This window comes from Pecten maximus, chromosome 8 (genome assembly GCF_902652985.1).
Source record: "Pecten maximus chromosome 8, xPecMax1.1, whole genome shotgun sequence".
Taxonomy (NCBI): Eukaryota; Metazoa; Mollusca; class Bivalvia; order Pectinida; family Pectinidae; genus Pecten; species Pecten maximus.
The window spans coordinates 21,584,091-21,599,071 of record NC_047022.1 but is presented as its reverse complement, the minus strand read 5'-3'; positions in this window follow the sequence as shown (position 1 = coordinate 21,599,071).

Sequence of the window (14,981 nt, the reverse complement as noted above, 5' to 3'; positions counted from 1 at the left end):
TTTCGGTCATGACGTGCAATATATTATCATATGCGCATAGAGCAGCGGCATGTGCTCCAGCGAAGAGCGACAGGGCGCCAAGCGAAGAACGACAGTGCGCCAAGCGAAGAGCGACAGTGCGCCAAGCTACAATGCCACCGGGTTCAATCGTACTGACCGGGCGCCGGTGCTTACACCTGGGCGTCGATGAATTTTACACCACAGGAACGATAATTTATATAGAAAATAAACGCCGAAGACGGGATCGGAAGAACAGTTGAGATATTTTTTCTTGTCCTTCAGGGAAAATAACCCGACCACGGAACAATATGATACATTGGCTAAAACTTGCAAGGATAACGAACAGGAAAAACACTTCTCATTTTTTGCTAATTCGCCCACACGTAGGCGGATATGACCAAATTATGCCCCAATCCACGAATTATGCAACATATACAGCAAAATCCGCGATCGAAATGAGTGTAAATCTCACAGTTTATCGGAATCATATATTTTGACATTATCAAGTCTTGTTGGATTGATTGGTAATAGTTAAATAGGAAAATTAGACATTTCCGTATTTTACACCTGTGGCAACGAAGACGCCCTGGAGCTTTACACCCGGGCGCCGCAATTTGCTGACCAGACACATGGCAAATGTACAGCACTTATATTTAATTACTACGCAACAATATCCGAGAACTATTAATTAATTATGTAAACGTTTCTGTCAATCATCGGAGTGTACATGCCTAAACATAAAGATACACTTCTATATCAATATGCAATATATATTTACTTGATAAATACAGAGACATATATATCTATATATGTCTCTGATACATACAGAGACTTGTATATCAGGTATATACGTCTCTGATACATAGTACAGATGCTGATAAAGATATATATAGGGACCTATAGAATGTTTGATCTATTTGTACAGGGACGTACATGTACATGTATAATTGTATGTCCCTGATTTGTATAGGGCCTGATTATGTACGTACATGTAAACAAATGGAACTGGGAAGAACTGACCATTCATACATGTACATGTCACATTACAATGTAGGTCTGGTCCAATGACACATTATTTAGACGTAAGAGTTTATATTAGAATCCATATGTATGCTTAATATTGCAATACAGTTTGTAACATAAATACATGTTCATATCAGAAAAAAATGTATTTTCGGGTCCCATCTTGATATAGGCATATTCATATCTTATCGCCACGACTTCCTTGTCCGATTATAACGTTAACCTTGACTCTTCTAATGTAGGCCTACAGGTAGTTCTGCATACTTGTACGTACATCACGATTGTCATCTGTTTGCACAAAATTTATTATTCGTTTATAATTCTTCTTTTAATGTATGTATAACGTATATATTACCACGCTCACTAGCGGATCCAGGGGGTTGGGGGTAGGGGGTGGGGGGTGTGTGTGTGTGTGGGTGTGCGTGTGCGTGTGTGTGTGTGTGTCCTGGGGGTCAGGACCACCCCCCCCCCCCCCCCCTTTTCGGACGAGGAAAATTTTTGTATAGCCTTAAAAAAAACCTTTAAACCTATGCCAAACAACCCCCCTCCCCCTCCCCGCTTATCGCAAATATTGCAAATTTCCGAAATTTTGGCCCTCAGACCGCTCGCCAAAAAAAAATTCGGCTCGCGCCTACGGCGCTCGCATTATCACTAAATTTCTTGACCCCCCCCCCCCCCCCCGTTTTGAAATTCCTGGATCCGCGCCTGACGCTCTCCATTTTGGAGGAAAATTGTTTATTGGTCTAAAAATAAGGCCTAATCACAGGTCCTAGCCTCGTCTGCCAATACACCCAATATATAATCCTTGATTATATATTGGGTGTATTGACAGACGAGGCTAGGACCTGTGGCCTAATGGTCATGCATGCATCCTTACAATGAGACGAAGGAGTACACATGGATATGCATAGATACAACTCGTCAGTTTAACTACGTATACATATATCGGAAATCTTGAGTCGATCAAGCGGTCATCCAGTAAATAAACATGGAATTGTACCGCCTGACGACCACCTGTGTTTACCGGGAAAATAGAAAACACCGGAATCTATTTTTAGCACATTGTGAATGCTATTCTAAATTATTAATATGGGTCTCTGCTGTACGTAGATGGGATAGTGAGCGGACATGTACCGACAGTACCTGTACCAACTGTCCCGGCTATCAGGTTGTCACACCACAGGTGGTGAGAGCGACAGGTAAAGTTTGTAATCGGGCACAAATAGATGAATACAGATCGTACATACGAACATGAGATAGACTTGCTAGACTTGCCAAAGTCAACGAAAATCTGGATCCGATTTTGAGTTTTGAGTTATGAATGTTTTGTGTTTATTGAAGAAATGCCAATCTTATAACAAATCATTTAAGTTATATAATTTTATACAGAGGTACAGTTGAGTGTAGACTAAAGGTTACACAAAGTGCACTCTGAGTGCACTCCGTTTGGACTTGGAGTGCACTCCGTTTGGACTCCAGGTAAACTTGGAGTGCACTCGGATGGGCACTCCAAGTTTACCTGGAGTCCTATCAGGCTCCAATCCTACTTGGGTCCACATGTATCACATGTACCTGTAACCAAGTACATATATACATGATGTTTATAGATAGATGTATACTCATATACATTAAGACTCCTAAAACATGTAACAATAAGATATGTGTTACTGTTTTATCTTTGTATATATCATATAATTTTGTTGGTTCATTTTTATTTTGGTTAACAAACAATGCATCTAATATAATTGATTTTTTTTTTATTAGAAAACCCTATATAAGTGACTGAATAGATATGGCACTTTGTTGAAAAATATATGACAGCATTCCTTTGATTTGAAGAATTTTAACAAGCCACGCCGTAAATGAATAGAAATTGGGAATAAACAGAAATGCATTTGGCAAGTTGTTTGTGGTCTCTCAAAATGTAGAGTCTGAATGTGTACCGGTGTCATATAAAATATTGACCCCCCCATAAAATACCGACCCGGGTCAGTATTTTATGCATAAAATAATGACCTACCCCATAAAATATTGATCCCCCCCCTACATTGTGATGAAACAATTTACATAAAAGCAAACTTGACAGCATTATTAAATCATCTAAGCTTTTATACATAATTCTTGCATGTCAGTCCTGCAAGAAATAAACAGGTTGTCAGTCTCACACCTGATGATATTTTCAATTCAATTTATTTCTCTTTAACCATACATAACAGTACAGAGAAAACATATTTACACAATACAAAAATTATATACAGTTGTTCAGCCAGTGTATAAAGTATGCACACGCAGACTGTATCAATTAGTTTATCAAAACATCTGATATTTAACCATATCGTTACGCATGATACCATTTTATATAATTTCAAATCAACAAAACGACAAAAAAAAAAAAAAAAAAAAAAAAAAGAGAAAGATCAAGTCAAGATGAACATGATGTGTAACATCATGCTATGGAGGACACATTGCTAAAGATAATACTAATGAATTTACAGAGTTTTTTCAATGTATTTACGTGGTTTGAGTTCATAAGATCTCTAAATTTTAATATGTTCGGCCTTGTATAATAATATTTATTTAGATATAATTTTCTATGCGCAGCTAATGACTGGCATTCTAGCAGATAATGGAATTCATCTCCTATTTGTTGACTATTACAAAAAGTACATATTCTTTCGTGGCGTTCAATATTATTCCACCTTCCAGTTTCAATAATCAGTCTATGATTTGTAGTTCTGAACTTACAAAAAGTATTTCTTTCTTTATCTGTAAGAACGTCTAGATAGCATTCAAAACCAAATTTGTTTTTAAAAATTCTGTAACAACCAGACTTAGAAGAATTAAATACATCATTATCCCACTGCTGTATAAACTGATCATGGAGTGTTTGTTTTACATATGACTTTATCCAAGAAGTATCTAATTCCTGGATATACTGGATATTCCACACATAGCTAATACCACATTCATCTAATAATTGTTGTATATAACGTATATAGGGAACATTATTATTACGGTATTGGTTTAGACATAACAGTTTATAAGTTATTACATTTAGTTTGTTTTCTTTTGAATTAATCAATTGAGACCAATAGGTCAACATTCTCGTCTTAACTGAGATATTCAAAGGATAAGCTCCAAGTTCACCATAAACCATAGACGTTGGTGTACTTCGTTTGACCCCTAATAATAACTTACAAAACTTTAAGTGCGCTCTCTCAATGACTTGTAGATTTGTAAAACCCCAAATCTCACATCCGTATAACAATATAGGTTTTACAATTTTATCATACAGATCATATATACACTGAACAGATAGGTTATATAACCTTCCTTTCTTTAAAACATCATACATAGCAATTGTTGCTTTTTTAACATTGTAATTTTTAGCTTCATTAAAAGAACCTGTGCGTGAAAAAACAGTGCCCAGGTATGAAAATCTTTGGACAATTTCTATGTCTTCAGTATCAAATTTGAATTGTAATCTGTTATTTAGACGACCTTTACTGAATATCATACATTTTGTTTTCTCACTGTTAACTTTCAGTCTCCATATTTTACAATATTCACTAAAAACATTTAGCTGCATTTGCAGGTCTTCTGGGGTGTCAGAAAATAAGATTGTATCGTCAGCATACAACAAAATAAATAGTTTAATATACATATGTAAATCAACTTCAAGTTGGTTTGTCAGGCACTGTAAACCGGTAACATTATTTGTAGTCATAAACTCCTCAAGGTCATTCAAATATAAACTAAATAAAAAAGGAGACAAGTTTTCCCCTTGCCTCAATCCATTATTGCATGCGAAGAATGCAGAATTCTGACCATTAAATGATATGTTAGATTTAATACCTTGATACATATTGTAAATAATTGTATACATTTTGCCATTTATATGATTTAACAACATTTTGTTCCACAGACCATTTCTCCAAACTTTGTCAAAGGCCTTTTCAAAATCAATGAAAATACAGTACAGCTTCTTTTTCATCATATTAGTAAGACTAATTAGGGAATACAGCACAAAAATATTATCTATAGTTGAATACTTCTTGCGAAATCCAGCTTGGTTTTCACATATTAGATTAACTTCGTCGGAATACTTTAATAGTCTTGCATTTAAAATACTTGTGAATAGTTTGCCGATGCAACTTACAATAGTAATCGGCCTATAATTTTTAGGGTCTGAGGGAGAACCCTTATTTTTATAAATAGGTACAATAGAGCCTCGAAGCCAGCTTTCAGGGATTTTCCCTGTGCTAAAAATAACATCAAATAATATAACATAGAGATCAATCATTTTAGAGGACGAATATTTAATATATTCATTAATGATGAGATCATCCGAGCAAGCCTTATTGTTTTTCAGTAGCTTAATAGCATGTTCCACCTCCTCTCTGGTTATATTACTATTTAATACATTATTTACAGGACCCATATCAATATCATTATTATCAAACATGTTATCATCTACTCCAACATTTAAGGTTTTAAAGAAATTAAAAAGCGTGTCAATCGATATGTTACCTTTTTTGTTTTTATGTGTACTATTAGAACTTTTAAGTAGTTTCCAGTAATCCCGTGCATTACTACTTTTCATATCTTTCAACTTACGACGGAGGTCTCTTCTGAATTTATTAATACTTTTATCCATTGTATGTTTGTAAGATTTTTCTGATTCTTTATATTTATTGAAGAAATAATCATTTTTGTGACGTCTGTACATACCTTTATGGCGTCGGAATAACTTCCTGGCCGCCTTACATTCACCGTCAAACCAGGGTTTAGAATTTGATTTTGGCTTTTTACATATATTAGTATGGTTATATTTGTATATACCAAAAGTTGACTTAGCAGCACTTATGATAGGGCCAGGGGGCTAATTATAATCAGCTGCAAAGGTGAGATCATGACCAGTTGCTATAGGTGACCATGCACTCAGGTGTGGCCTTCAGGCCTATACAATATGACCAGGTATATACATGCATGTATATGGCTAAAGAAAGTTTATAGTGTTAATGATTTAGTATCAATTAATCTATCCATATTTGTTCATTTGAACATGGTATACATGTATAACAAGGATTTCATATCAGAAATCTGTATAACTATATACTGTATATACAAATGAAAATGAAGTAAGTTATATATACATCTCTGATTATATATATTAATTGATTCTTTAACTTTGACAAAAGAAAGTTCAATGCTGTCTAATGTCTAACATCTGCATTTTCTGTACTTTACAAGAAAAAAATGATGTACATAATTATGTAGTTTATGTTAGTTTTGGGGTAAATCATACTTAAAAACTTAAGATATATAAGTTATGATGCATAAATTGAAGATGTTTTAAACCCTTCTTTAAAACAATGTTTTGTAATTATATATATACCTGTATATACAAGTATATTTTCATTGCTTATGTGAGGATATACATGTATATAGATAATATTACTTTCAAACTATAATCTAAATAAATAAAATAAATGCCTCAAATAAAATTCAATTATCATAAAGGTGTCATCCTGTTTTCCCAAAAACTGAAATCCTGGATGCCCCAAAAACTTATAAAATTTATAGAATATTTACCAATTTTACTTTAATACATACATATAATTTGTGCAGAAAAAAAACTTCACATTGCATGGTTTGATGAATAGGATGAATAATAGGGAGACCAACTGTTGCAATTAAGACTTTCTAAATAGACAGTGTTGGCAAATACTTTAGACATATCAATTTTTATAATTAACTTTTTTTCCAAGTGATATATGATATTAGAGCTGTAATGTGAATAAATTCATACCATCACCATCTTATTATATGCTCGAAACAGTCCCCAATAAAGAACACCAACCTCTATGAGGCATCCTCCTACAGTAACAACCATTATCATACATCCTCTTATCGTAACAACCTATATCATATATCCTCCTACAGTAACAACCTCTATCATACATCCTCTTACAGTAACAACCTCCACCATACATCCTCCTACAGTAACAACCTCTATCATATATCCTCTTACAGTAACAACCTCCACCATACATCCTCTTACAGTAACAACCTCTACCATACATCCTCCTACAGTAACAGCCTCTTTATCATACATCCTCTTAAAGTAACAACCTCTATCATACATTCTCTCATAGTAACCACCTCTATCATACATCCTCTTATAGAAACAACCTCTATCATACATCCTCTTATAGTAACAACCTCTATCATACATCCTCTTATAGAAACAACCTCTATCATACATTCTCTTATAGTAACAACTTCTATCATACATCCTCCTACAGTAACAACCTCCATCATACATCCTCTTACAGTAACAACCTCTATCATACATCCTCTTATAGTAACAACCTCTTTCCTACAGCCTCCTACAATAACAGCCTCTTTATCATACATCCTCTTAAAGTAACAACCTCTATCATACATTCTCTCATAGTAACAACCTCTATCATACAGCCTCCCAAAGTAACAACCTCTATCATACATCCTCCTACAGTAACAACCTCTATAATACTTCCTCCTACAGTAACAACCTCCATCATACATCCTCTTATAGTAACAACCGCTATCATACATCCTCTCATAGTAACAACCTCTATCACACAGCCTCCAACAGTAACAACCTCTATCATACATCCTCTTACAGTAACAACCTCTATCATACATTCTCTTATAGTAACAACCTCTACCATACATCCTCTTACAGTAACAACCTCTATCATACATCCTCTTACAGTAACAACCTCTATCATACATCCTCTTACAGTAACAACCTCTATCATACATCCTCTTATAGTAACAACCTCTATCATACATCCTCTTACAGTAACAACCTCTATCATACATCCTCTTATAGTAACAACCTCTACCATACATCCTCTTATAGTAACAACCTCTATCATACATCCTCTTACAGTAACAACCTCTATCATACATCCTCTTATAGTAACAACCTCTATCATACATCCTCTTACAGTAACAACCTCTATCATACATCCTCTTATAGTAACAACCTCTATCATACATCCTCTTATAGTAACAACCTCTATCATACATCCTCTTACAGTAACAACCTCTATCATACATCCTCTTACAGTAACAACCTCTATCATACATCCTCCTACAGTAACAACCTCTATCATACATCCTCTTATAGTAACAACCTCTATCATACATCCTCTTACAGTAACAACCTCTATCATACATTCTCTTATAGTAACAACCTCTACCATACATCCTCTTACAGTAACAACCTCTATCATACATTCTCTTATAGTAACAACCTCTATCATACATCCTCTTACAGTAACAACCTCTATCATACATTCTCTTATAGTAACAACCTCTATCATACATCCTCTTACAGTAACAACCTCTATCATACATCCTCTTACAGTAACAACCTCTACCATACATCCTCTTATAGTAACAACCTCTACCATACATCCTCTTATAGTAACAACCTCTACCATACATCCTCTTATAGTAACAACCTCTACCATACATCCTCTTATAGTAACAACCTCTACCATACATCCTCTTATAGTAACAATCTCTATCATACATCCTCTTACAGTAACAACCTCTACCATACATCCTCTTATAGTAACAACCTCTACCATACATCCTCTTATAGTAACAACCTCTACCATACATCCTCTTATAGTAACAACCTCTACCATACATCCTCTTATAGTAACAACCTCTATCATACATCCTCTTATAGTAACAACCTCTATCATACATCCTCTTATAGTAACAACCTCTATCATACATCCTCTTATAGTAACAATCTCTATCATACATCCTCTTACAGAAACAACCTCTATCATACATCTTCTGTTTCTCAGAAATCTAGGCTCAAAACATTTGAAAAATGGACTTGAGTTATCACATCGAAGAGTCAAACATAATTTTGAGGAGTCAAAAACATATTCTCATGGGCCTATTGGATGCCCTGCCTACCCTAAAGGATATACATATCATCACCGCTAGTAATATCTACTCCCATAAAATACTGACCTACTCCCATAAAATACTGACCTACCCCTATAATATACATATCATCACCGCTAGTAATATCTACTCCCATAAAATACTGACCTACTCCCATAAAATACTGACCTACCCCCATAAAATACTGACCTAACCCCTATAATATACATATCATCACCAATTGACTAATATGTACTCCCATAAAATACTGACCTACCTCCATAAATACTGACCTACCCCCTATAATATACATATCATCACCAATTAAGTAATACATACTCCCATAAAATACTGACCTACCCTCATAAAATACTGACCTACCCCCTATAATATACATATCACCAATTAAGTAATACATACCCCCATAAAATACTGACCTACCCCCATAAAGTACTGACCTACCCTCTATAATATACAAATCATCACCAATTAAGTAATATGTACTCACATAAAATACTGACTTACCCCCATAAAATACTGACCTACCCCCATAAAATACTGACCTACCCCCATAAAATACTGACTTACCCCCATAAAATACTGACCTACCCCCATAAAATACTGACCTACCCCCTATAATATACAAATCATTACCAATTAAGTAATATGTACTCCCATAAAATACTGACTTACCCCCATAAAATACTGACCTACCCCCATAAAATACTGACCTACCCCCATAAAATACTGACTTACCCCCATAAAATACTGACCTACCCCCATAAAATACTGACTTACCCCCATAAAATACTGACCTACCTCCATAAAATACTGACCTACCCCCATAAAATACTGACCTACCCCCGATGATATACATATCATCACCAATTAAGTATTATGTACTCCCATAAAATACTGACTTACCCCGATAAAATACATATCACTAATACCCTTTATAACACACCTATCAACTCCCACAATGTATACAACCACCCTATGTTTGGCTTACTAAGAATATATCCATGAAATACATTTTTTTTTGTAAAATACTTTTATATTCTTTTTTTATACATTTGTATGCATCCATAAATGATGATGTGATTTACATTATCATTGTTACTATGTTATACAGTGATGTCAAAAAATAAAACCTTTCATTTCGCACAAAGAACTTTTAATTGCTCTGCAAGCAGGTGAAAATACCTTGATAACAATATAAATATCATCAGTAATAATATATATTAAAAAACACGGATTCATTTAAATTGTTATATTGGTATAAAACTTGTTTCACTTAATTAAATTGTACACATAATTATACAATAATGTTGTCAAGTTCCTCATTAAAGGACAGAATAAAATCACCTTTTTTTGGGGGGGGGGGGGGGGGGGGGGATGCTATATCTTTGGCAAATGATAATTGTATTAATGTTATTGTTATATATTAAATCTATGGAAACTATACAATAATTATAGATGCATGTATGCCAATCAGTTAGAAAACAAATTTACCTATATATGGTCACCTACTTGGCAACATGGTGTTTATGTTCAGTTCTTCAATATCGAATGAATTTTACAGCATCACCAATTAAACCAATGAAATAATCAATGATTGATGGAATTCTATAATCTTACCATAGGTAAAAACTTATTTCACTTACACACCTCCTTCCAAAATTTGTTTAAAAATATGAAAATATGAAGGAGAAGTTTGCATTGTATATATAATTAAACATATCATAAAGCACTCATCTACCCTCATAAAACTCATGTTTTGTTTGAATGCAGTATATTCAAAACATAAGATATGAATGTTTATAAAAGTAAAATTTTAGTGTATAATCTTAATTCATTTCACTTCTACAGTATTTGATAATTACAAGCTTTATAAGGCTTCAAATTAATTTCTCTTCAGTAAAATATCACATCTATATAGGTGTGCTGGTCACCTGTCTGTGTCACCTGCTCACACCTGTACTGTTATAATGTCACTTTCCTGCGTTACGTAGTATAGCAGGAAATATATGTCTGAGGGTTTCGTATTTAGTAGTTATGAATATTCATGGATAGGAGCGAGGTGCACGAGTTTTGCGTGAGGGTACACGTGTCTAGGAGAGTACAGGTGAGAATACAGGTGAGATAGTCATTCTAGCCAGAGACCCGCATGGCAGTACACCGTTCTAGTTTATATTGTATTTACATTTATATATACATGTAGGTAGGGTTAATGTTTGTATTGATATTATTACCACTTTTGTGTGAAGATACTGATAGGGGTAAGACGTCAAAAGGTTTTCCAGAGTTTTTGTCTCATTGAGTTTGACCTCTGGTTTTTAACCCTGGACGTTGCGCACAAGCACATGCTGTATATATGTGCTTATGGAGTGATTTGAAGCTTAGCTCAAATTTCATTAGTAAAGTGTGGGAGTGAGAGTAGACAATGTTGTATTGACACTGTATTATTACCAAGTATGCTGCAAATAAAAGTCGGTCCATCAAGTCTCTCGGGCAGGCTACTTCCAAAAAGTATTTTGGTGTTGAGTTATATATATTATATATGGTTTGAGTATATCACAGACCTATCAATAGCCCCCGGGGTCCCCAACTCAGGTACACATATATGACACCCTGTGTATTACCTGGGCTAACTTGTGGAAACAATGAATTACAGATTAGATGATTTAATAATGTACTGAGGTGAACTGTTTCAGCACAGTTAGGGGGGGTCAAGATTTTATGGGGGGGATCAATATTTTATGCATAAAATACTGACCCGGGTCGGTATTTCATGGGGATCAGAATTTTATAGGACACCGGAACTATCTTGTACTCAAAGTACTACTGTTTTTAATATTTCAAATACTCTACTTCCAACAGTATATATATTACTTAACATTACTTAACATACAATACAAAAGAAAGCTTGTTTTTTTATCACCTTGATAGCATATTCTGGATCCAATGTCTAGTTTTTGTTTAGAGTTTAACATCAGACTTACATTTCCATTTGGTAAACCAACTGTCTGTTTTTTTGTTATGGTAAACCAACTGTCTGTTTTTTGATATGGTAAACCAACTGTTGTTTTTTTTGTTATGGTAAACCAACTGTTGTTTTTTTTGTTATACCTGCCTCATTAAATCCAGGTCATACATTACAGGGGTGTGGAGAAAAGACAGACTTACACTGACCCTAATAATGACCCCTTCCTCCAAGTTTACCTTATAAGGTGTGAAGATCAGGACAGGTGTACACAGTCATCTAACTAGATAAAGACTCCCTTAATTGTTAAATGGAAACTGGTCATCACACCTTACCTTTACCTAGCCTGAGTTTCCTCTGGCCCTGACACCATATCTGGTGTATATATATGGTGTCAGGGCCAGAGGAAAGTCGGGCTAACCTATATACCAAGGTCATATAGAATATGTGACTGTCTATATCTGACACTTTGGAAATGATATGATTGTTCATTACTATTAAAACACTATTACAACAACAGTTATAAGTCATTATCATATATATAAAAAAAAAATAACAAAAGATATTTTATTTCAAAATGGTACTATTACTTTGTGTCTTTAATATTATAATGGAAGTATGTATAGAGTATTAGAAGTCAATTATAATGTAAATCACCATAGATTTATATAATTTTCATGTATGAGTTAAGTAAATACTTATCAAACATTCCATACACTAACTGCAGCTTACCTTATGAATTTTTTTTTTTTAAGTTTAAACATTTAACTTTATGATTTTATAATTGTCTTGAACAACCATTGTACATTCATGACCTGTATCTGTTACATATTGACTGAATAGGAATAGAAAACGATGTAGTTCCAACAGGTAAGTTTTACAGGTAAATGGTACATAGGTTGCCAGTGTCCAACTGCCCAGAGGCAAATTGTACCTCAGGCAGTTTCCTATTTCCTATTATGATCCCATTTCCTGGACGAGAACAATGTGTACTAATTACGGCTATATGTTGGTTTTGGGAAATGGTGAATTTACATTTATCATACCATTGGGAATTATACTGAATTTTTGTTTTACTTTAATCTCTTTCTTTACAATTATTTTTTAAAGCAATGTCTTTATATTTTTGAATATAACAAGATAAGAACTGCGTCATTTCTTAATTTGATTTGCATTATTTTTTTCTGAACTTATATCATTCAACACCTCTACATACCGGACACCTGCATAAACCGGCCAATACGTTTAGTCTCAATGACTTACAGTTTAGACAGGTTACAATGTAATAAGAAACAACTTATTTTTATTTTCTAATTTCGGTATAGAATAACTTCATTTCAATAAAGTTGGTCTTCTAAAACCTGTTTACCAGTTTGTTAATGGTTTTACAGCTTATTTTGACATTTCCACCTTAATTATATTGGTATTTCGTTTATAATTTTGGTCTGATTAAGGCCTCTCAGATGGAGAGCTACAATCCTTTCCTTCAGGTCGGGAGATAATCTTACTGTTCTGATGGCCTGAGGCTACACACCCTGCTTTGCACAGCTTCATCATTTGAAGCCATACAACCACAAATATGGACATAGGTATTTCTGTGAACCCAGGACAGTACCTGTAGCTGGCTACTAAAACTCACCTGGCACAGTTCTCAGGTGGGTCAGGCCAGAGTCAGTCATGCATGGCCAATAATAATAGCAATTATAACAGATACTGTCATTTATTATGGGTAAAAAAAAAAAGTGGGTAGTACAGAACTACATACTTGTGTGTACATTATGTCAGAACATTATTTTAACCAGGTAATGCTTGTAAATATTTACAGTTGTAAATGTATATTTTTTAACAATACATTTAAAAATATAAACCTATATAAACTATATTGATAATGTTTATTTTATAATTACTTGCCTGAACTGAGTACATATCTGTAGTTATATTTTCATTTCATGTAGAGAATGTCTTATTAAAAAAAAACACATAAGTCATTAAATACTGTAAACTTTCAATATTTTGAATAATCAATAACATAATATAGATACATTATCTAAACTTCCTTTAAAGTCATGATATGTGTACAGAAATAAATATTCTAATTGAAATAATTTTTTACTTCCTTAATAAAATGAAATACAATTTAATTACATTTAAATAAAATATGAAATAATAAGCAATTAACTTTCATAAAAACCTGATTATAGCATAAATTATATAACTGTATTTTATGGATCTTAATAAATATAGATTTAACATGTAGGCATATTATTACCATGTATTAACAATAAAATGGATATTCCTAGTAGACTAAACAAATGTAAATAGTAATATGAACAGAACAAAAGTAATTTGTAAAAATCTATTTATTTATGATAAATTATATTAAAAGCATCGAAGTATTAATATCTATATACAAATATGTATGATATAGTCTGATTATAGACCCGGGGCAGACATGGTGTCTTATAGGACTCCAGGTAGACTCTGAGTCCACTTCGAGTGCACTCCAAGTTTACCTGGAGTCCAAATGGAGTGCACTCGGAGTGCACTTGGGTGTAACCTTTAGTCTACACTCAACTGTATATCCTTTTTTATTATCTACCCTTCGAAATATCTTTAGGGACTTTTCTTCAATTCAATTTCAATATACATATGTATGTTGCTGGTAGAAATTGATATTTTTGAGGACAGTTTTTTTCTACAATGTATATACATCTGTAGTTAGTAAATATATATTAGTATATTACTCTAACAGATTGCAAGGAGTTTAGCACAGCATTAAAAAGCCTAGATAATTATGACATATGCTGTACATATATTGTTTATCGTCATCTGGTATCAATTGTAATTAATACCAAATTGAAATAAGATGTACAGTACTTAAAACCAAGGACATACAAAGTATGTACATCCCTGTTAAAGAACTCACATGATGATTGCTATTATAGTCAACTTTCTCTGTCCTGCCCAACAAAAGTGTATGGTTTAAATAAGTGTATTTGACCCTTTAATTTTGTTA